This window comes from Camelus dromedarius, chromosome 22, assembly GCF_036321535.1.
Source record: "Camelus dromedarius isolate mCamDro1 chromosome 22, mCamDro1.pat, whole genome shotgun sequence".
Taxonomy (NCBI): Eukaryota; Metazoa; Chordata; class Mammalia; order Artiodactyla; family Camelidae; genus Camelus; species Camelus dromedarius.
In genome coordinates, this window is record NC_087457.1 from 26,714,830 (window position 1) to 26,740,110 (window position 25,281).

General features: G+C 40.1%; 1 protein-coding gene across 4 annotated transcripts in view; it reads right to left on the bottom strand.

Moving 5' to 3' along the window:
• Nucleotides 1–25,281, bottom strand: part of STOX2 (storkhead box 2) — a 173,427-nt gene that overhangs the window by 130,075 nt on the left and 18,071 nt on the right. The window lies entirely within an intron of this gene.

The window sequence follows — 25,281 nt, forward strand, 5'->3', positions numbered from 1 at the left end:
GGTCCATTTAATATATTAAAGCAATAATTTATCAAATGGGACCCAAGAGTCCAGAGAGCCTCGTGAGCCCTTTCACATATGCTAAATTACTCCCCCGAGACTGGCCTGTGAACCAAGGATCTGCATCATTAATTAAATAAATGGATTGGGCTGTCCTAACACGAAAGAACACGCAGCAGGAGAGACTTGTATACACACTCCAGTTGCAAAATGAACATTCAGATGAGTCGTTTTCAGAATTAAACGCAATGGGTGTGATTCGATTTAGTTGCTAACCTGGTGTTCAACAGGTGTGGCAATCACCTGTTATTTTCCACCCTTCCCTCATTTTAATTTGGCCAAACACTCCATATTGGATTATTCTGAGACTTGAAAGTGACCAAAGGAAAAAGCTGCAGTGAAGAATGCCTTGCTATATACTTGGAGCTTATCTGTTTTGTTTTGTTTTGGTTTGGTTTGGTTTGAATTCATTCAGCCACTCTATGTCTTTTGATTAGTGAGGTTAAACTGAGAAAATAAAATAATTAATTAATTAATTAAAAAGCCTTGCTAAACATTAAGCTTTCAAAGCTTCCAAGCAAAGAACAAATCTATCCATGGAACATTTCATATCCAGGAGGCTAGTCTAAGCATCAAAGAGCTAAGATTTTTAATGTTTGCCAAATTAACCAAGAATTGCCAAGTATTATATGAAATTCACATTTTAAAATACTCCCTGTTTATAAACAAGCTTTCATATGTGTTAGATAGAAAAGCCCTAAGTGACGATTAATTGGCTGACTTCTGCAATCTGTCATTAATTGCTATTTTCAAGTCAAAACTGTCCCATTAAATTTTATTTTCAGTGTTCTATATCAAACCTATTTATAGGAAAGTTATTTCTCAATGAGATGTCAAATAATTTACCTAATGCTCACACTGATGGATTTAACTCTTTTATGTAAACATTGTAGATAAATGGGCTTCTCTTATTCACTATCTGTTATTTTAAAACATACATTCACTTTTTATAAAAAAGAATAGGCCTCTCTTATTCATATGTTATTTTAAAACATACATTCACTTTTTGTTTAAAAAAAAAAACCTAAGCTCCTCTTCCCCACTTCCCACTCCCATCCCATCCTCTCAGTGCATCTAGCTTTTCAAGAGCTAGGCTTTATACGTTTAGGTCTAAGATCTCTGAGCAAACATCAGTCCTGATTAAAGTACACACGATCTAAAACTTTTGTGTTTTACATTTAGTCTCCACATCGTCTCAACTGTCGGAAACGTAGCTATTGGCCCAAATTACAATGTCAATCAAACATGAGGCAAAAAAATTAATCTGAAGACATTTAACGGGCTTCTTTTTGATAATAAATAGAAAAGTACTAGCTAAGAGATACGTGACAGTGACAAACCAATAGACTCATTATTCCAAACACTGAAATGTGGCTTTTGATGATCTTTCCACACACTTCCGGAAAGAACACAAAAACACATTGTATAAGAACAATCTGAAATCAGAGAGCAATTTACAAATAATTCTACATCTAAGGAGAAGTCATCAAAATATGAAGGCCTGGTATAATAAACATTTATAGCAATGGTAGCTCCCACATGAAACACACAAATAACTCCTCCTGATGTTCCAGATTTTAGACAAATGAACTATCAGTGACACAGTCACCGGAAAAAAAAATTGTCAGGTTTTATGAGGCAGTGTATTTAAAAATTCAGACCAATTTCTGAGTTTCTTCTGTCTAACAACATACCCTCGAGTTCCATATACTGACTCTCCGGTCTGGGTCCTGGCTTTCTGGTTTTGCAAGGGGTCTGTAAAACGTACAGATGGTAATAATCTGTGGCTTACTTCAAATCCTGACGACTGCTGCTTTTATTCTCTTGATTTCCTTTGGTGCCAAAGATGTCGTTCTAGTCCAGAGTTACCGCATGTTACGTGAAACTGCTGTCAACATTTTATTGCATTCAGCATTTCGGGTTTCCTGATCGCTAACTCCAGCATTAAAGATAGCCATGCTCTGTATATTTTTCAATCCTCTTTTTCTTCTTTTCCTTCCACGGAAGGGTGCTGGGCTCTCCCTAAGCAGCACAGAGATTTCAAGCTGGACGTTTCCAGACCGCATTAAAATAAATACTAATGCAATTCATTTCTACCTTCAGACATTTCTTTCCTTCCCGGGTTGCTCCGGCAGTGTTAATTTTCCCACTCTCCTAGAATGGTGAAGGCCTGTCTGGGCAAGTAAGATAACACTTGGGCAGGAGATTAAAAGCCCACACTGAAGTCATTAAGTACCTACAGGGCTGGGCCCTGAATCCTCGGCACGGTCTCCAAACATCGTCACCTTGACTTGAAAAGCAACAGGAAAAGCCTAACGACTAAGACAATCTCATTTTGGCGTTTCCAGGCCTGGCACCACCTGTATTTTATGTAACAAAACAGCACTTCCACTTGGAGGCCAGGACAAGGAGCAAATGCCTGACTTTCATTTCACTTCACCTTGAGTTATGCGAACTGTGAGCCACTGTTGAGGTCTTGAACTTGGGTGACCAAAAGTCCTATTTTGCCCCCAACAGTTCCGGTGTGTAATTACCCTTAACGCTGCCTGGTTTCATCAACATATGAATACCTTATCTATAGCTTTGACTTTCGTTCTGGGACATTCTTTACATTTGCCATGTGTGCTTGAAAAACCAGTGGACACCTCTACCCCCCAAATCACAGGTTCAAAGAACAACTTAGACATTCAGACTGTTGAGAACGTACACCTTTCTCCTATGTATTATTTGCACTTAGGTACCCTTATACCAATTTATGCAACCATCTATTTTATGTTGGTTTTAATTATTTTTCTTTTTCCTTATTAATATAAATCTTTAAAAACCCACCTCTAACTTAACACAGAAAGAAAAGAATCCTTCATGGCTTAAAGGAGTGCTCCTTCCGAGGTGCAGGGTGTGGTCAGAATGTTCGAGCTGGAATCACTGGTGTGGCTGTGATAAGACGGCAGCGTCTCCCTTCCTCCCATTTGCTGCACGACTAAAGAATGAAGGAGAAAGGAGCAACACGGTCTTCTTTTGCCATTTGTCAAGGAAATGTCACTAAAGAATCTTGGGAGGTAGCCATCAGTAACAATTACTCTAAATGGAAATCTTACAGAATAAACACACATCCTTGTGTCGGGGAGGGGAAGATGGTGCTCTCTGATTTTGCTTGTTTGTTTGTTTTAATCCTTGAAGAATTTAAGTAAACCTTTTAGGCATAAGAAAGTGCAAATTGTGGGGAAATTGAGCATAATTGAAAACATTAAGAAAGAAGAATCAACCAGAAATAGGAGGGATCTGGGAAAAGAATTCATGGGGAAACCAACTGAACAGGAAACAAATCCATCTGAGGGAATGGCTTCTCTTTGTGTCACATAAGCTGAACCCTCTCTCCATGCCCTCTCCCCGTCCAATCTCACTCCATCGTTGTCTGGATGTGGATGACTCCAGCCTTTATTTTTAGCTGTCCTCTCTTTCTCAAACCCAGTCTCATATAATCAACGACTACGTTTCCTATCTCAAGGGGTTTTAGCATCAAAAGTTATTGCTGCTTTGACATTCCCCATATTTTTGATAACGCCAGCCACCAAGGCTCAAACTCCAACATTCTTGCCAAGTCCCATAAAAGCTATCTCCAAAATGCTTCTTGTATCTACTCTCTACGAAGCTACATCCTCACGTGCCCCTCCCCAGCTGGGACCACTTGATCCCCATCTGCTTTAGGCTCGGCCAAATCTTCAGTTCTCACCGCCAATCCCACTCAGAGATTAAAGCCCTTTAACTTGAGCCAGCTCCAGCTCCGCCCTGAGGTCTTACATCAGGTAGCACTGGCTGACAGTCCCCCCACTAAAGTCCCAGCTTTAATCAAAGGGCTCCTAGTACCCTGATCCCAGCCTGCCTCCAACCCTCAAATAACAGGGCTTCACCCCCAAGCTTGTTCCCAAGCTCCTGTTTTGGGAACTGCCCTGTAAATCTGGCTCCTGAGTCCGGGACTCTTGCCAGTTTCCCCAGTTGGGCCTGAAAAACCCTTCCTCAATCTCCAGTTCAATGCTTGGAATCTGCTCGCCCCTGCACGCTGCGTTCATACCCAGAGTTAACCAGTTGTCTCAGGGCCTGGAGTTTGCCACACCTGCCAGAAACTGCTTGCCAGCCCTAAATGCAACGTAAACTCCCACCAGGCAAAAAGCAGAGCCAGAAACAAGGCACTCAGCAGAATTCTCTTCGCTCCATCTGGGCCCTGACATGGACTCGGGGCCCTTGTTCCAGCTTCGGAAATGCCACTGGCTTTGGCTTAAATTTGGCTGAGTCGACACTTCTGGTTTTACCCCCATTAAATGACTGTTTGGACATTTTGTGTTTCTGATCCTCATTTCCAGCCCCTTCGCTTCCCCAGTAACCATGACAGCTTGTTCCAATTTGGACCTTCCAAGTAGCCACCTCTGCGTTTATCTGCCATCCCTCCTGGTTTCTGCCCATGACCACCACTGCACCTCATCTACCTAACAGCCACTCCCTCTTTTGTCCTGGCTTACAGAACCCTGATCCTTTGATCTCTTGAAAGACAGGCCCTTCTTCGGCCCTAAGGAAAGTATCGTAACTTGCTATGGTAATCTCAATTTTGGCCAGTACTGACATGAATGGGAATGGAACCCATTCATGGCTAATTAAACATAATAAGTCTTCTGAGGAGAGCTTTCTGTCCCAACTTTAAACACATACACACACACACACACACACACACACACACACACACACACATATATCAGGAAAAGGCCTCGTGCTAATTCTCTGTCTTGGATGCAAAGAGGATATCTGGAGCTGCAGCAGCCATCTTGAGATCAAAAGGCAACAACAGAGGATGCAGGAGCCAATATTCTAATTACAGTGAACGAGAAACACCAATATAGGGCCTGTGTTCTCAACAGCATCATTGGGCTACTTCCCTGGCCGTTGCCTGTCCATCTCACGTTTCTCATTATATGATTTGAACAAATTCCTAACTGAGCCAGTATTAGTTAAGTTTTCTGTTACAGGCAACCAAACACTGTTCCCCTAATAGAAGAGACACATGAACTGCATAACTTTCTAGGAAGACTTCACTGTTTGGTGCCTGAGGTTGGGTCAGTTAATATCCCATTTCCTTCTCTCTTCTTCTCATTCAATCTCTCTCCTCTCCAATTTGCTCTGTACCAAAGGTAATTGCACTCAGCTCACACATATGTTTTCTTTTACATTTGCAATATTTTTAAAGCACGTGAGTGACATCAGTGAAAACAGTGGAGTAGGGAATTCCACAGGCCAGTCCCTCCACAAAATAGCTAATAAAAACTGTCAGAATCAATTTTATCTGAAATCTAAAAACTGGTTAAAGCTTTGCAGCAACCAGATGAACACATAATCAAGAAAAAAGTGGCTAAACATCAGGAAGAGAGATTTGTGGCATTTCAACTTACCCTGGCCCCATGTCCCCCCTACTCAGCTCAGTGGTGGTTTTGAAGATACAACCCACTTCCTTGGTGTGGGTTACTGGTGCTGGAAGGATCAGAACAGACCTTGTTTTCAAATAAGTATGGTTCTGTTTGACCTGCCTGGTGGCTCCATGAATGACTGATGCAAAGGTCTTATCTTTATTCCAACTAATTCAGCACTCTCCTTGAGTGAAGAGATTAAGACCCAAAAGGCATTTGTCCAAAATGTTTAAAGGCAAATGAATTATCTGCTGCCACTTGGGGCAAAGGATACTGTTTAGGACAAACAATGGAAAACCAAAAAGCCTGAGAAGAGTGAGATATTTTGGGAAATAAAAACTTCAAAAGCTCCTCCATGTTCCTGGGAATCTGAAAGCTCATATACACGCCCAGGGCAGGGTATATGCCCAGAAAAGACCAGAGAAGGTCCTAATTTTGCATTTCTAGCTGACTTTCAGGCTCTGTGCAAGCAGGAAGCGAAGGCTAGGGCAGAGTGGTAAACTGTGCGGCTGAGGGTGAAGGCATGCCCCAACACACACAGCCCACTAGCTATTTAACTTTGTCTTTTTCTTTTCTCCCCTTCTTCTTCTTCTGTTTTCTCTTTTTGGTTTGAGATGCTTAAGAAAACCTCTGTCAAAAATGCTAGCTGATCACTACACTAACCAAATAAAGATGACAATGGCCTACATGACAAAGAATACCGGCTTCACAAAATTAGTTCAGAGAAAGCACTAAACAAAGATCAGCAACCACAAAAAGCAAGAATAACAAGGCTTGAGAAGGAGGGGGAATCTGATTTCCAGTGTAGCCACATTATAGTATCCAAATCATCCAGTTTTCAACAACAAAAAAAATTACAAGGCATGTAAAGACACAAGAAAGTATGGCCATGCACAGGTTAAAAAAAGGAAAGGAAAGAAAATAGAAACGGTTTCTAAGGAAGCCCAAATATTAAACTTACTTGACAGACTTTAAATCAATCATTTTAAATGTGCTCAAAAAGCTACAGGAAACCATGTACAAAGAACTGAAGGAAACCCTGAAAGCAATGTTTCACCAAATAGAGAATATCAGTATAAACAGCTAGAGACTATAAAATGAAATCAAATAGAAATTCTGGAGTTGAGAAGTACAACTGAACTGAGGAATTCAATATCAAGTATGAGCAGAGAGAAGAAAGAATCAGTAAACTTGAAGATAAATCAATTGCGATTACCCAATCTTAGCAGAGAGAGAAAAAAGAATGCAAGAGATGAACATAACCTAGGAGACCTATGAGATACCATCAAGCATATCAACATATGCATAATGGTAGTCCCAGAAAAAAAGAGGAGAGAAAGGCAGAAAGAACATATGAAGAAGCAATGGCCAAAACATTCAGTCTACATATCCAAGAAGTTCAGCAAACTCCAAGTATGATAAATTCAAAGAAGTCCACCTTGAGACACATTGTAATTAAAGTATTGAAAAACAAAGAGAGAATCCCAAAAGTAGCAAGAAATAAGAGACATGTCACGTGCACGGGAGCCACCATAAGCTTAACAGCTGATTTCTTGTCAGAAACCATGGAGGCCAGAAGGCAACAGGGTGACATTCTAAATGCTTTAAAAAAAAAAAACAATCAACTCAGAATTCTATATTCAAAACTATTCTTCAAAAATGAAAGAGAAATTAAGACAGTCCCAGATTTAAAAGACTGAGAGCATGTGTCCCTAGTAAGCTGCCCTACAAGAACGGCTCCTGCGAGGAGCCCTTCAGGCTGAAATGAAAGGACACCAGCTATAACTTGATCCATGTGAAGAGATTAAAACACAGCACGGGTAACTACATAAATAAATATGAAAGTCAATATTCGTGTATATTTCCTTTTTCCTTTTCCCCATGTGATTTTGAAAACAGCTACATAAAGCAACAATTACAAATCTATATCGTTACTGATGGGCACACATGGTATCGAGACGTAATGGGTGTCAACAAAGCACACGTGCACAAGCAAACACTCAACCAACATCTGCTTTATGAGATTCTTGTGAAAATTTAATGGTGTTATTTGTAATCTGTGAAGTTCATTTTACAGATGAACTTTATCTTTGAAGTAACATTTTCATCTGGGGTCATGGTCCATATTTTAGTCACATTTATGTCTAACAAAATACTCAACACATAGTAGGTGAGGTGCCCAATAAATTTTTGTGTAATGAATGAATATGCTAACTCTATGGTCAGATGAAGCTGAAACATTTAAAATAATTTACAGGCATTTTTATTAATGATCTTAGCATCCTACCACAATCTCTACCAGAGGTAAGCAATACAAGAGTTTTGTTTTTGTTTTTTTTTTAATGGATGCAGTTAAATGACTCACTTTAAGTTTTAACACAAGCAATGGCTTATTTTACTACTAGATATTTTTTGGATCCTTCAAGGTAAAAATTCTTTGAACTCAGGGCTTTTTTTCACAATTCAATAATCAAATTGTCAAACTCAAGTGGGAGAAGGAAAACAGAATCAGGTAGAGTAAAAGTGTGCCCAGTTTTTATTTTTTAAACAAAGATTATTGATACAAAATATGATGTACATGAGTAAAACTGCTGATTTTACAGTAAAATAAAGCAGTTGTTCACCCTGAATTTTCTTACCTACTAATGTCAGGCAAACTAAAGAGGATGAGTTCACAGGTTTGATTTCCTAAGAAATCACCCGCTGCCTTCCTGAAGGCATCTCTCAGCAGCAAGATATTTAACTAGACCATTAGAACTCTCTAAAACAGTGAAAAAAAATTCACCAAAATGAATAATGATTTTTTTGTTCTTATGAAAAAAATCTATCAGACTATTAAGATTCAAAATTGGAACTGCATATAGATGAGATTATACTATGTAAAACTGATAATACATAAAGACGTTAACTGAATAAAAAAAAAGTATAGAACTATGGGTCAACTACCATTATAATTATCAGAATATATATTGGCATATAAAAATGGTGTGGAATAAATTATGGATGAGTTTTTTCCTTTCTGAAAATTTCTCTCATGCCATTACCTTTATAGTAACTGAAACTCAAAGGAGAAAAGAAAATTAAGAGGTTTTGCTTTTTGGGGTGGTTTTTTTTTGGCTAAAACCAGGGGAAAAAAACTTTGAAGCCCTCAAGTTAGTGGATTAGGTTCCCAACTTTTAATACAAATAATATGAATATATTTGTATGAGACCTTTAGGAGAATTACTTTTATTCTTCTAGAATTATAAACAGTTCTTACAGTTTATTTGAATCATTAGTCTCTAAACTGTCTCTAAAATTTAAACTTAAGAAGTATGAAAATAACTGACAAATCATGTTTTGTACTTTTTTAATTTGGAACAGAAAAATTCCTTAGCGCCAAGTTTGGAAACCACCAGGAATTCTTGGGTTTGAAAGTAAAACTCCAACTAAAACGTTGGGTAATTAATCTTTTCTTTTTCTTTTTAATACTGGTGCTTTTCTATTTAAGGAAAAGATTATAAGGTATTTGGTTATTTTTTAAAAATAATCCTCTTGGGTTGGAAGAGATAAATTGGGAGTTCGAAATTTGCACCTCTTGGGGAGTGATGGAAATGTTAGGTGTCTTGATTACGGCGGGTTTGTTGGTGTGTACATCTATCAAAATTCATCAAACTGTACATCTGAGATATGTGTAGTTTACTGTACAGGAATTATACCAAAATAAAGTTGTTTTTAAAAATAACCTTCTTTAAAAGCAGCACTTTAAGCAGCACTTACTTCTTATAAATAAGAGAGAAACATGTGCTGATTATTTTAACGTTTACTTTGCTTTTCAAAGCAGGCAATCGTGACAAAACACTCACTAAACTTTCCTTTCATTTGCCTGTGTGCTTCTGCTCCCTCACACCCTCAAGAAATCAGAAAAAGTAAGAATATTTTAGCTACTGGACCACAGCACTGATGTGCTGCAGTATTTCTTTGGGTCCCTTAACATGTAGTGGTTTCAGACACAGCTTTACTCTAATAGCTAAACATGAAAGAAATGGCTGAAGTGTTTACAGGTACTTTTTTTTTAAATCTGAAAGCCACCCGAGACCTTCTTGGTCTATGGATGACAAACGTTTACATCATTGATATTTACATACTTCATTTAATTTGTAGCTTTGGTTATCCACCGTCAAATTCTATTTAGTTTCCAGATGAAATGAGATATTTAAATATTTAAATGAGATGTTTAAATACTTACCTGAGATATTTAAAACTACCTGTTAATAATTCTGAAAGAATTCTCCTGAAATGTTAAGACAGAGAGAGAGAGACTGTTCTCCAACACTATTAAAGAGTGGACATCGGTGGGTATGAATATTTTGAGCTGGAATTTACTTTTTTTGGGGGGAATTTCCTTTTATATATTCTTCTTTCTTAAAAACTTTATCTTCTCCCAATTTTACGTACTTGAAAATCCACTGAGACTTCAGCCAAATGAATTGCTTACCCTTTCTTTAGCAGTTATTTCATCTTGTCAATGAGAATGTGGAAAAACACTGGAATTATTACACGAGAATGTAAGTTCCATGCAGGCAAGAGCTTCTGCAATTCTGTTCACTTGCTGTTTGTCCACCTCACCGTATAGGGCCTTTTTGTCCCACATCTACTGAATTTGTAGAACTAAATCACAAAAACGTTGAATTTAGCAAAGAACTGAAAGCAGAAATGTTAACAACGTTGCTGTCAACAACAAAAAGTATTTTTCATGATTTCTTTCTAAAATTCAGTGTCTTGAACTCTGAGGCTCTTCTCTAGAGCCAGACAATCATTTCATCAGTGCCGGACGGCTCATCTTGCTGACACAACAGGGTCGCTGCAAAGCACGACTGCTTTAGGTAGTAGGATCCATCTAATGACCTGTCATTTAACGACACTTAATGACAACCTATGCACCTGTGGGAGCGGCTGCCTCTCCCAGAGGTGAACAATAGCTCTCTTTGCCTTGGAAGAAATAGACTCAGTACATTTGAGCCTTTTAACAGCCTCCCTATTTATAATTAGGAGAACTCTCAGTACTCACACCATCGCTGGTGTCATTAGAGTCTATAAATATAAATGCATCTCTTGTGCCTCTTTCTTTTCAGTCTCTGCACTCCTTCTTTGCAACTTGCATCTTGACAGTTCTAAAGACCTCAGAGTCCTAAAGTCTTCAAATGGCTCAAGGAAATGGTACCACCTGGCATTACAGATTCCTTGCCCATGACCTGGTGGACCACAAATGTAACTCCCCATCCTTAGGTATTTTCCAGGATCTAGCCATCTAAAGAAAAACAGCTGACGTCTCTTTGTCTGGAGTAAAATATAAACAAAATGCATGAGGAAATCCAATCGAATGTTGGGAGAGGACTAACTGTCTTCCCAGACAACCTTTACCCTTTCGCACTGGCTGCCCCACGGTGACCCCCTTGGTCCTTACTAATCCCGGAGCACGAGCTCCCAGGGCCATTCAGACCGTAGGCTCCTTTTCCTCTAGCATCTCTCCCAGGCAGGAAGGCCACTTCCTTTCCCTCTAACTACCCTCACCTTCTCACCTCCAATCTCAGGTCTAGGGTCATCCCTCGCTGCTCCACACACCCTAATCTTTTCCTGCTATGAACTCCCAAGACACCCGGTGGCTACATAACTCCCCTGGGCGGGAGAAGGTGGGGGTGAGCACGTATTCCAGCTTCAACCAAAACATTCCCTCGCTTGCTTGTTTTCTACATTAGGTTCCAGGTTAAGTGTTAACTGAAGAAAGAATTGCATTAAAAAATAATAATAATAAAACAACAAATAAAATAAAACAAAATAAAATAAAATAAGTGTTCTAGAAAATATAGCTGAGTAAATGAGTTTTAATGTTAAAATTAGGATACATAATACAGACACTCCCCTTTAAAAGCAAACCTTACGGGTACCAGGAGTTACTGTCGCAGTTGGGTTAGCTGTTACAGGGTCTGTACCTGTGTGTACGTATATATATGTTACATATATAAAATCACCGAGCTGCACACTTAAGATTAGTGCACTTTACGTGCTTTACTGTATTAGGTTGGCCCTCAACTTTTAGATAAATAAACACAATGAAAAAGTAAGAAAAACTGTATTTACTTAACAAGCATTCATTGGGCCCATATTGAACTCCTGGCTCTGGGCAAGGTTCTCTGTCCCACAATCACTGTTCAGTGACGACATATGATGCGATAAACACGGTCCTTATCCTCACTGAGTTTAAAGTCATGTGGGAGGAGAAACAAGGAAATAAGTCATTGTAGTCAAGAAGGATAAACAGGTACCATGCCGTACAGCGATCCAGGCGTCTAAGTTTGTAACTTGTGGGCATTTAAGTGCCAGTTTCCACAGTGTAAATGGAGAAGCCTGGATTCAGACACAGGCAGTCACTTACTTCTGTGGCAGGTTTCCTGCCCACCTGGGGCCTCCATCTGGGTCCAGCACAAAAACAGCACTCCCTCACAAGGACAAGTATGGACTGCCCCGGGGTCCCTTGGCCCCACACTCCCGGCTCACCGGCCTTTTGGCCCCCTGTGTCCTCAGGGGTCACTTTATTCTGGAACCACATGGAAGGAGAGGAGGTGAAGGAAGTGGAAAGCGAACTACGTTTTGTCGAACTCAGACTCTGGGCCAGCACCTGCCCTGGGCCAGGGTGCACGGTCTTCATTAACCTCAAACCTTTGTCAGCTTCTGTCACCCTCATTTTGTGCAGAAGGGAAATGAAGATGACAGAGGATAAGTAGCGGTGAGTGGCAGAGCTGAGACTGAAATCCAGGCTTGGGAACCAGGACTGGGGTTGCCCCAAAAGTCTCTCTTTCAAGAAGTTTAAGCAACTCTCTGTGTCAACCCCTTGGATGGACCCAGAACGTCTAATGGAATGACACGCTACACACAGTCCGGCTTCCCAGCTCACGGAAACCAAGGAGACCAGCATGTCCCTCCGGCTCTACCTGTAACAACGGGAGCTGCAGGAGCCAGCTGGCCCCCCAGGGTCCAGACGCCTCTGTCCCAAGCCCTGATGAGACACACACGACCCGCGGGAAGCAGTTCTACAAACACTATTCCCAGACCCCAAATACCATAAGAAGCTCTAGCCTAGTAAAATCACTTTATTTCATAAGATATTATTGAGATCCGAGTCCTAAGAGAACTGGATATTTATCCTGAATATTGGCTATCGTTAGAAAATGACTTATTCATTTCTTGCTTTTTTTTAAGTTATTTTTCTATCAGCCATTTGGGGGGTTTCTTCCTCTCCTACACCAGTTTCTGCTTCAAACAGCATTTCTAGAAAGCAATATTTAAATTTTAAAAGGTTTTATTTTAGATAAATCTAGCCAGTGCAATAATCAGTTTTAATTTCCTAACCAATATATGCTTGTCCCTAATTTCCTAGGGAATTTAGCATTAAATGTCGACAACAGAATGGTGACTCTTTCCTAGAAGGAAAAAGGCTTTCCACCCCCACCCCAAGATTTCCCCAACACTTAATCCGAGACACAAAATGGCAAGGCAGTCAAAGATGACAGAGCTGGCAGGACACGGGGAGCTGAAACAGGAAACTCTGTCGTCCAGCCTCGAAGATAAGGTTTACACAAGTGCTTCTCAACCACCCAGGAGGCTGCAGGAAGTCGCATGATGTGACGATTACACAGGACGTGAGTCGCAGGCCTAGATTCAATCTCAGCTCTGCCACTAACTTGTGATGTGACTTTGGCAAGTCTGTCCAACCACCTACACCTCTTGTCTTGAGCTCTGCAGCCAGTGCGGGGTCATGTCAGAACAACACTGGTCAACTGACTGGACAGGGTTGCTGTGCATAGCAAAAAACAATTATAACACACACACATGCATGCGTACGCTACACAGCTGCCAACAGCTGGCATCATTAGGGGAATACAGCACTGTCCTTGGGGTGGTTGGGTGGGAGGAATGGATGACAAGTCATAAGACGCAGAATTACCCACAGAAGAAGCAGATTTCTGCCTATTTCTGTCAGTTGAGCTCCTCTCCTTGCTTCTGTGTTTTCTTTTCAACCCCTACCCGCTTCCAGTCTTTAAAACCTGTTGCTCAGCTCAGAGACAAACTGGGATGTGACTTCGGCAACAATTCTGTGGGGTCCTGACAAGAGCAAATACAGGAACTTACGAACCTTCTGAGAGCACTCATTTCAATTTTGTTCTTACGAAAATGGAAATAAGCAAACTGGTGAGTGTCATGGACTAAATGTTTGTGTCCCACCCTGCCCTGCCCTGCCCTAACCATTGAAGCCCTAATCCCCAGAGTGATGGCATTTGGAGGTGGGGGCTTTGGGAGGTAATTAGGTTTAGATCAGGGTATGAGGGTGATTGAAGAATTCAGCAAGGTAGCAGGTTACAAAATTAACGTTCAAAAATCAGTTGCATTTCTTTACACTAACGATAAATCAACAGAAAAAGAAAGTAAAGAAACAATCCCCTTTAAAATAGCACCCAAAGTAATAAAACATCTGGGAATAAATCTAACCAAGGAGGTGAAAGAATTATACACAGAAAACTATAAACCATTGATGAAGGAAATTAAAGAAGACTTTAAAAAATGGAAAGATATTCCATGCTCTTGGATTGGAAGAATCAATATTGTTAAAATGGTCACACTGCCCAAGGCAATCTACAGATTTAATATAATCCCTATCAAATTACCCAGGACATATTTCACAGAACTAGAACGAATCATAATAAAATTTATATGGAACCATCAAAGACCTAGAATTGCCAAAGCATTACTGAAGAGAAAGAAAGAGGCTGGAGGAATAACTCTCCCAGACTTCAGACAATACTATAGAGCTACAGTCATCAAGACAGCATGGTATTGGTACCAAAACAGACATATAGACCAATGGAAAAGAATAGAGAGCCCAGAAATGAACCCACAAACTTTTGGTCAACTAATCTTTGACAAAGGAGGCAAGAATATACAATGGAATAAAGACAGTCTCTTCAGCAACTGGTGTTGGGAAAACTGGACAGAAGCATGTAAAACAATGAAGCTAGAACACTCCCTTACACCATATACAAAAATCAACTCAAAATGGATTAAAGACTTAAACATAAGACAAGATACAATAAACCTCCTAGAGGAAAACATATGCAAAACATTATCTGACATACATTTCAAAAATTTTCTCCTAGAAGAAATAAAAGCAAGAATAAACAAATGGGACCTAATGAAACTTACAAGCTTCTGCACAGCAAAGGAAACCAGAAGTAAAACAAGAAGAAAACCTACGGAATGGGAGAAAATTTTTGCAAGTGAAACCGACAAAGGCTTGATCTCCAGAATATATAAGCAGCTCATACGACTCAATAAGAAAAAAATAAACAACCCAATCCAAAAATGGGCAGAAGACCTAAACAAGCAATTCTCCAAGGAAGACATACAAATGATCAAAAAGCACATGAAAAAATGCTCAATATCACTAATTATCAGAGAAATGCAAATCAAAACTACAATGAGGTATCACCTCACACCAGTCAGAATGGCCGTCATTCAAAACTCCACAAATGACAAATGCTGGAGAGGCTGTGGAGAATGGGGAACCCTCCTACACTGCTGGTGGGAATGCAGTTTGGTGCAGCCACTATGGAAAACAGTGTGGAGATTCCTCAAAAGACTAGGAATAGACTTACCATATGACCCAGGAATCCCACTCCTGGGCTTGTATCCAGAAGGAAATCTACTTCAGGATGACACCTGCACCCCAATGTTCATAGCAGCACTATTTACAATAGCCAAAACATGCAAACAGCCTAAATGTCCATCAACAGGTGACTGGATAAAGAAGAGGTGGTATATTTATACAATGGAATACTACTCAGCCATAAAAACCAACAACATAATGCCATTTGCAGCAACATGGATGCTCCTGGAGAATGTCATTCTAAGTGAAGTAAGCCAGAAACAGAAAGAAAAATACCATATGAGATCGCTCATATGTGGAATCTAAAAAACAAAAACAAAAACAAACAAACAAAAACAAAGCATAAATACAGGACAGAAATAGACTCATAGACAGAGAATACAGACTTGTGGTTACCAGGGGGGTGGAGGGTGGGAAGGGATAGACTGGGATTTCAAAATTGTAGAATAGATAAACAAGATTACACTGTATAGCACAGGGAAATATACACAAAATGTTATGATAACTCACAGAGAAAAAAATGTGCCAATGAGTGTGTATATGTCCATGAATGACTGAAAAATTGTGCTGAACACTGGAATTTGACACAACATTGTAAAATGATTATAAATCAATAAAAAGTGTTAAAAAAAAAACAAACAAAAACAAAAAATAAATAAATAAATAAATAAAATTAGGCCTAACTCCCAAAAAAAAAAAAAAAAAAAACCACTTCATTACACGTGAAAATTGCACAAAATCCAAATTCAAGTGTCCGTAAATAGAGTTTCATCGGAACCCTGCCATGCACATTCACTGACATGTGTCCAGGCTGCGTCCGTGCAAACAAGGCAGAGCTGGATAGTTGTCACCGAGACCATATGGCCCAGAAAGCCGAAAATATTTACTGCCTTGGCCTTTATAGAAAAAGTTTGCCAATCCCTGATGTAAAGTTCAGCTCCCACAAAGGCAGACAAGAGCCCCGTACACGTATGCAGCTGAGCAAGTATAAAAACTGAATGCAAATATAAGGCACCTTAATACAGAAGCAATTTCGTCTTCCATGTCAGTGTCGTCCGCACTGAGTTCTGAGGAGTTCGAGGTCAGGGTGAGGTCCCTTCGGGAGATATCTGGGCAATGTTCTGAGCGACTCATCCCTCCTCCCCAAAAGAGTAGTTCTGTTTTCATCCTTATAAATTGGGATGCCGTGTGTAATTTTATGGGAAAAAAAGAGTTTTCTTTCAAAAAAAAAAAAGAAGTTGGAAACTCATTGTGACTTATTTTATCTAGGGAAGATGACTGAAAACTCAAGCAGTTCCAAAGGTTGTGAATGAAAAGGCACCATTATGCATATAAAACCACACAAACCAGGGCTAAAACCCAATCAGCTCGATTTGCTAAGAATAGAACACAGGCAGCCAACACGGTTCTAAAGATGTGATGTTTGTCATAAGGCACTTTCTTCCACCTCAGCTTAACCCCTTCTGCACACAGCCCTGCAGCACTCTTTATTAAACATATAAAATCACAAAGCAATTTGATTCACAGGCCCATATGACGGCCACGCACCCATTTTCCTGGTGGCAGCCAAATCAAAAACTTTAAAGAAACTACAAACAGGGCTGCAGAGCACCTATAATTTATTTTTATAAGTAATGAGCCATTAACAGGTACTTCAGGAAGTAATTAAAGGCAAACTGATAGCAGCTGACTGTAAGGCTTGGCGTTTTCCTGTTTGCTTTTTCAGTAAAGTGTCAGTCTTCTATAGCCACTCAAAGCATCCAAAAACGAGTCTAGTCGTGCAGTCTGGAACTAGGAAATGGACATGCGCTAGGTTCCATCTGAAAAAGCAGCTCTGGTACATATTTACTAAAACCGAGTCTTGCAGAATGCCTGGGGCAGTTGATAGCAAGGCCCGCTTCTTAAATCCTCAAATCAGAGAAGGCAGTAAGAGGGTGAGCAGAAGGAAATCGCTCAGCGGTAGAGCACATGCCTAGCCTGCACGAGGTCCTGGGTTCAATCCCCAGCACCTCCATCAAAAAAAAAAAAAAACAACTCAAGAAAAAGAACGGAAAGGCAGTAAGGGAAAAGAAGAACTATCTGTGTGTTACATTTTAATAAATATATGTTGTAATGAGCATAAAAAAGATCAAGTGACTTCATTATCCACCTTTTTTATAGGGATTTAAATAAGGAAATTAATCAGGTAAATCCACACTGGCAAGAACAGGGCACTTGCTTTCAGCGAGGCCGGGACTCATCGTCCCAAAGTCAAATCTCTTCCCATACAAATGACTCTCTGACACGTATGAATCTGTAGGGAAAAAAAACTCCCAATTTAAGTATTTCTCTTATCCATTATGTTTCAATATCTTGATTAATGCAAGGTCAATTCTGTATTTTCACTGTTCATCCAATAACAAAGCCCAAATTAGTTGTTTATTTTTCCCTATTTTCTAAACTTCTTACCCATTCTAAAAAGTTGTTCCTATATTTTGCACTACATGTATGTCAAGTGATAATGCTGTATATACCTCAAACTTGCACAGTGCTGTGTGTCAATTACATCTCAATAACACTGAAAAAAATCCTTACGTTGTTCTAAACAGTCTAAAAGAGTGAGGGAGGCAAATTCCAAATGAACCTGACTTTAAATTAAGACACATTTTGGGCAGGACGAGACGGGAGGGACCCTGCATGCTATAGGGGATTCTGGTTATTTAGTAAGAGTACGTTGAAAGTACGTAGATCTCTGTCAGATCTACGGTCTGCAACGTCTCTAAGAACATTCTGTAACCACATTCCTGAGCACTTCTCTAGCCAAATAAATAGATCAAGACCGAATCTCAGGCATGAAAGAGGGGCTCTGGCAAGTCTGAAATATGCATATTAGACAAGGCTTATAGTATTAGAGTTTCCACTGAAACTGTTACTTGTGTTACAATCATTTTAAAAGGATTTCTAAGAGGCTGAGTTGAAAACGTGGCAATGCTATGCAGTCAAATATAGCAAATAAACACACACACACACACACACACACACACACACACACACCCCAACTCCCTCCTTGCTGTAAACATGCTAAGAAGGCATCACCGCCGTGGATTTGCAGTGACGAAGTCAATGTCAGACTGACTGCTTTACTTCGCTTGCCCCCTGGTGGAGAGACAAGTAATCCACGTGGATAAAAAGGAGACAGAAACAGCCGAAGGAATTCACCCTTCAGATAACAAGAGTTGGCGCCAAAGGTCAAGGACAAAGAGAAGATATTTGAAACAAACAGAATTTCCTGAATAGGCTAGGAATCACTACTCTGGATCACCTGTCCACACTCCAAAGAAATCTGCTTTTCATGCACACGGCCCACCTCTAACAATCAGGTATTCGGACATTCCAATCTAGGGCCAAAAGACTTGATTCCAAAAGGTGAAATCATTATGTGCATCCCCTTTTCCCTAATCACCCACCCCCAACACACCCCCATACACCCCCAAGAAAAAAGAAAGGAGTCTTTGCAGGCCGAGTCTTCATGGGCCACAAGCCTCCTCTGTGTTTCTGTAAGGGAGTATTTTACAAAAAGGAAAACAAACAAAACTTTAGAGTGTTCACCAAAGCTAGCTACAGACCCAGTACTAACCAATTTGGGTTATTCTGAAAGTTCTTCATCTCGTAATTCATTCTTGACGGATTCTTAACTCATGAAGTCTGCATAACAAAGGTGCCATTTCATCACTTGTAACTTATAAAAAGCAAAATAACTCATTTATTCAAATTACTTCCATTAAATCATTCATGATCATGAATGACTAACTTATATTAATTACCTTACAATTAGTATAAGTTACTAGAATACCCTAAAATGGAAAGAACATGAAATGTAAAGTCAGAAAAACCACAGTTTTAACTCTAGCCCCTATCATTAATTTACTCTGTGATCTTGCAGTGTAAACTTCCGGGCAGTGGAAGTAACTTTCTCAACTGTGAAGTTAGGGACTTGAGTGGAGAACCCTAGGGTCTCTCTGCAGTGCTGAGGTTGGTCCAGAAAAAAACAGCAGATGAACCACATCTTCCATTTCCCTTGTTCAGAGTGCCCTCCAGTGGCTCCCAGGAAAAATTAAGTAATTTTTAAATTCTATTTTTGCATATGTATAGGAGAACATTAAACTCAGTGGTACCTCAACTTTTTAGATCAGTGTGATGATTAATTTTATGTGTCAGCTTGGCAAGACCATGGTACCCAGATATTTGGTCAAAACACCAGTCTCCATGTTGTTGTGATGGGTTTTTTTACATGTGATTAGTATTCAGTCCGTAGACTTTGAGTAAAGCAGATTACTCTCCATAATGTGGGTGGGTCTCATCCAATCAGTTGGAGGCCTCAAGAGAAAAAGACTGAGGCTCTCCCGAGGGAGAAGGAACTCTGCTTCCAGACTGCCTCTGGACTCAAGACTGCAACACCAGCTCTCCTCTGGGTCTTCAGCCTGCTAGCCTTACCCTTCAAATTCCAAGTGTGTGAGTCAATTTCTAAAATTAAATCTCAAGCATTCTCTCTCTCTCTCTCTAATATATACATGTATACATATACACATACACACACACACACACACACACACACACACACACACACACACACATATATAAACACACTGACATACCCACATATCCACATCCTGTTGGCTCTGATTCTCTGGAGAATCCTGACTAATACAACCAGTGATTCCCAAGTGCTTCCCAGAGAATGCTCCTGCACCTCTGCCTCCAAAGTGAAGACTCCTCCAAGTTATGAGACATGTTCATGGCGAGAGCTTGTGACTCATGTGAGGAGTGGAGGCAGAACAAAGTGCTGAGTCTGCAAGGAAACAGGTCCCCATCCTCCCCACCCCCACCATCCATCATTGGCAGCAATGAGCGATCCCAGGTAGGGGCAGCATATACAGAGACTAAAACCTCTGAAATTTATACCACGATTTTTAGCAAGAGCATTACCATGCTGGCCCTGAAGAGACAGTCTTCCCTCACACTGCCGTGGCCGTGGAAAACTTCTGGCACAGCAATCTGGCCATTTATGATAAACTCCTTAAAACATTCATACCTTTGATGCAGTAATTTCATTTCTCAGTAAATAACAGACTTATTCAGCAAAGATTTATACAGATATGTTCATCTCAATGTAATTGATATTCAAATCTCAAAATGGTCTATAAGAAAATGAAATAAACCATGACACACCCGCAAAACTATCTTTTACAGTCATTTAAAATATTTTAAATAATTCTAATGACCATAAAATAGTCTTCAGAGAAAAAAGCAGGTATGAAATTTGATATAGTTTTTAATGTAAAAAAAAATCACTAAATGTAAAAAAGTCACTAATGTATTTCTGAGTAGTGGCATTATACTATATGATTTTAATTTCGATTTCCTGTATTTTCTAAATAGTCCACAGTGAATGTGTTGTCTAATAATTTAAAATAAAATGTTTTCCTACAGTGAATGTGACTTGAATAGGTATTTGTACACCATGCTCAAGGAAGCATAATAAGGTAAGAAACTCGTAACAGGTTCTAGAATTGGCAGAGTTGCCTTCAGGGAGGAGGTGACAAGGTGGCTAAGCTTGGAGCCTGGGGAGGATTGGGGCAGAGAAGGAAAAAAAAAATCTGGCAAAGCAGACTCAGAAGTGGGGACAGGGTGTTTGCGGCCCCAGAAAGTAGCAAAAAAACAAGATTAACAAAATTGATTAAAAGTTTTGGGTTTTTTCACAGCACAGCAGAGTTTTCACGGGATGGCAGATTAACTCTTCCCTGCACCACAAGATTCCAACAGCTAACAAAGTATTTCACGACCATCTCGTTCCCCATAACCGAAGTCTTAATATTTCACCAAACATTTACAAATTCCTCCATTTTCCACTGGGGTCGTCAAAAACTCATTTTCATGATCACACAATTATTTGCACCTTCAGGAACTGTCTAACCACCTGTTTCCTGACAGGAGTTACAGTTTGGCAGTACCAGTAACGAGAGAGTCCAAGTTCAAGGCAGAACCAGGGGCCGAAATGAGTACAGGCAAGAGAGACAAGGTTCTTTCCTGCCCAACTCTTCCTTATACGCGTGCACTTCTCTGTGGGTGTGTTTTTCACAGGGCAACCTTGTTAACCGTCTGTATCCTGCCTCTCACATCCTCTCCTCCCCCCAGGCCCCTAGTGCAACTTCCATTGCAATCCCCCACCCCTCTGCTGCCCACCCCCACCAGGAAAAATAACCCAACACCCCCCAGCAACCCCAGGCTGCTCAGGGGCATTTCCACCGAGACGGGCTGACCCAGAATCCCATGGCCCTCCCAAGGCTGGCCTAGGAATGATCTAAACTTGAGACGGTACATTTGAACTGAGGACAATTTTATTTCATTAACGATTTAATTACAGGTAGCTTACCAAAAAATTTATCTTCTAAAAATGCAGACCTGCCTGCTACAACAACCTTTTGCAACATCTTTGCCTGGCACTCTTATTCAGTTGTCCTCTACTATTGTGACTTTTCCAGTGTGTGGATGGCGGATCAGGTGTCACTGAAACCATAACAAATTTTGTATTCTTGGACCAGGATCCTTAATTATTGCTTTTCAGTTGTGAGTGAAGCATGTGACTAATTTCTTGTCAGTGAGCCACCGGCCAAGGATGAAAGGTATTTTCCGCCCCAGCTAATTTCAACTGACAGATATGCCCCGTTTCACCCTCAAATTCCTTCATCTCACCTCCACATGAGTGACAGCCAGCCAGGCCGGACCAGCCTGGCACGCACGGAGTGAGCAGGGTCAAGGGAGAAGCCAGTTCCAAGGTGAGGGGACAAAGCCCATCATCACTGCCGGTCCCAACCCCAGCATTTAAGCCTCCCCTCGACATCTCTTCTCCCAAAGGAAAACGTCCTCAACCGCAGCTACGGTTCACTGCCCTGTACAGTTCAGAAAACAGTGTCATCACCCATAACAGGAATCTCAGCACATCCAGAACGTACTCCAGCCAACTGACAATTAATAAAGCACTTCTGCTTGCATTTGGCCAACGGGAGGGAAATCTCTTAATTATAGTCAGAACATTAAGTTATATTTGGCCCAACTGTCTACCACGTGCAAAGAAAAGAAGCTGGCATAAGAGCAAGTAAGACCGCACCGGGGACCCAACACACCTTATCGGGGGCAGGCGTGAGATCAGTTCTTGTCACAGACACTGGAAACAGTGCTGCCTCCCTGGGGCACTGTGCCCAGACCCAGTGAAAATCCACTGACAGCCCGAAATAGTCACAATCTGACTTAACTCCAGCAACTGTGGGGAGAGTGGCACACAGGACTCACTCATCCTCCCATTTCCCACACAGCTGCATAAACAACTAAACAGACACCAGCAGCCATCTTCGAGGTTAACCAAGAAAGTGTCTGTGAAAACACACAGCGTCAGTGCTGGACACACAGCAGGTGCTCAATAATTGTTCCCTTTACTTCATGTCTTGTTGGGAGTATAAATTCCTTGACCCAGAGAGAATTACTCGGTTCCATTTCCAACAGGAAACAGATCTGTTTATAAAGTGCATTTCAATTACCATGAGTTAGGTGCTTTTGGTTGCAAGTAACAGAAACCCTAAGTCAAGTTGGCTTAAAATTGCAGGGAACATACTGGCTCACATGACTGCAAACTTGAGAGAAAAGGCTGGAATCAGGAGGGGCGGGCATGGCCAGGGGCTCAGAAGATGTGCTCGGGACCATCTCCACATGAAATTTAAAATCTTTGTGTTACTTATCATAGTGACTGATGATTTAAAACACACACACACACACACACACACGAAAATGAGGAACAATAATCTTCTAGCTTACAGAAATTTCCTAGTTATGTATAATTTTCTAATTATATAGAGATTGGTGGGTTCCTGAGGTTGGAAAGATCTACAACAAAGAGAAAGAGGAAATAAAATGACAACAGACTAAGAGCTTTAACAGAAAGGGAAAGGAAACAGGCTTTTTCCATGTTTTCTCTCCTTCCCTCTCTGCTGCTACTACAACTCAATCCCACAGCAATCTTAAGGAATACTGAATGTAGAAATATTTCTAATATTTCAAAAATGAGAACTTGTGGACCCGAAGTTAAATTCAAAGTAAAGCAGATTAGGAGAGGGTGTGGAGAAAAAGGAACCCTCCTACACTGTTGATGGGAATGTAAATTGGTGCCACCACTATGGAAAACACTTGAAAAACTAAAAATAGAATTACCATATGATCCAGCAATTCCACTCCTGGGCATATATCCAGAATAGACTCTAATTCAAAAATATATATGCACCCCAATGTTCATAGCAGCACTATTTACAATAGCTAAGACATGAGAACAACCCAAGTGCCTATCAGCAGACAACCATTTAAAGATCTGGTACACATACACAATGGAATATTACTCAGTCATTAAAAAGAATGAAATATTGCCATTTGCAGCAACATGGATGGACCTAGAGATTATCATATTGAGTGAAGTAACTCAGGCAAAGGAAGACAAGTTTTATATCACTTACACCTGGAATCAAAAATAATACAAATGAATCTATATACAAAACAGAAAGTCTCACAGACTTGGTAAATAAACTTAGGGTTACGAAAGTGAATCACTTTGCTGTATACTTGAAACTGACACAAACTGTAAATCAACTACACTTAAAGTTTAAAAAAAAGCACAGCAGATTAACTAAATGTCTCAACAAAAATCTAGTAGTTTCATGAATCAATTTTAAAATAACTTGTAATGAGTATGAAAAATGATTCAGACATTAATCAAATACAATTTCTCTAACTGAAGAACAAAATGATAGATTTTTTTTTAACTGAAAACTACCTCTTTGGATAAGAAAAGAGTAAAACTTCATTCTTAAATTCTCTTCTTTCTTAATGCTAGTTGGCAAAATATCTGTGGAGGAATCAGTCAACTTTATAAATTCTGCTGAATAAAACAGCTGAAATAAGCAAACTGTTATTCTAATCTCCTGGTTGGCACCCAAATCAAATTGCTTTCTTTCTCATGCCTGTTCCAACTTAAATCTACTTGATGAAACTCATGTCTGCAGCAACAAGTTTCAGCAGTAGATTTTCATAGTGCACACATGATTCTCTGTCTAGTTTTAAAGTGCGATCTCAGTTAAATACAGAGAAAATTCCATCAAACTCAAGGTAAATCACAACACTTTACTTTGAAGTTAAGAAAGCCCTCATAACAAAGGGATGAATCGTTTCAAAGCAAACAGAAACATTTCACAGAATTTCATTTTTCCTGTTCTCTAAACGCTTCCTCATTTGACGAGGCATTTTCCAGGCCATTAGAGCCAGGCTGAACAATAAAAGCATATATCTAAAAACTGCAATCTATCACCACTGGGGTTATGCCACTAAAATGTGTGGATTTACCCCCTCCACACACACATACATATTTATTTACTTTTGCAAAGACACGGTTGTCATTAAGCTCACCACTCAAATTTCTATCAAGATTTTTTAAAGGAAAAAAAAAAAGCCAACATCATGACTTTCCAGTTGCCATTGAAAGAAAAATCAAGTTGAAAAGTGGAGAGGAAGAATTTAGAAAACAGACATGTAGGACAGAATATGATTTTATTCTTTAAATTTATTTTATTACATGTACATTTATTTGTCATTATTTTGTTTTGGGGGGAGGTAATTAGGTTTGTTTGTTTGTTTTATTTGTTTTGATGGAGGTACTGGGAATTGAACCTAGGAACTCATGCATGCTAAGCATGCACTTTACCGCTTCAGCTATATACCCTCCCGCCACAGAATATGATTTCAGGTTCTAAATAGAAACCCTAAACCACACCCATCGTATTTCCCTGGGACTCCTGCTTTCTTCCCCTTTCCCTCTATCAGGTCCTCTACTTCTGTATCACTCACCCCAGCTTATAACCAAGGAGGCAAAACAAGCCAATGCTCTGCCGTTTTCTGAATCCAGTCAGTCACCACGGACAGCTGACAGCTCCTGGGACATATCCTTCATCATCCTCACATGGTGCCTTGCAAAATGCAGACACACAATAAATA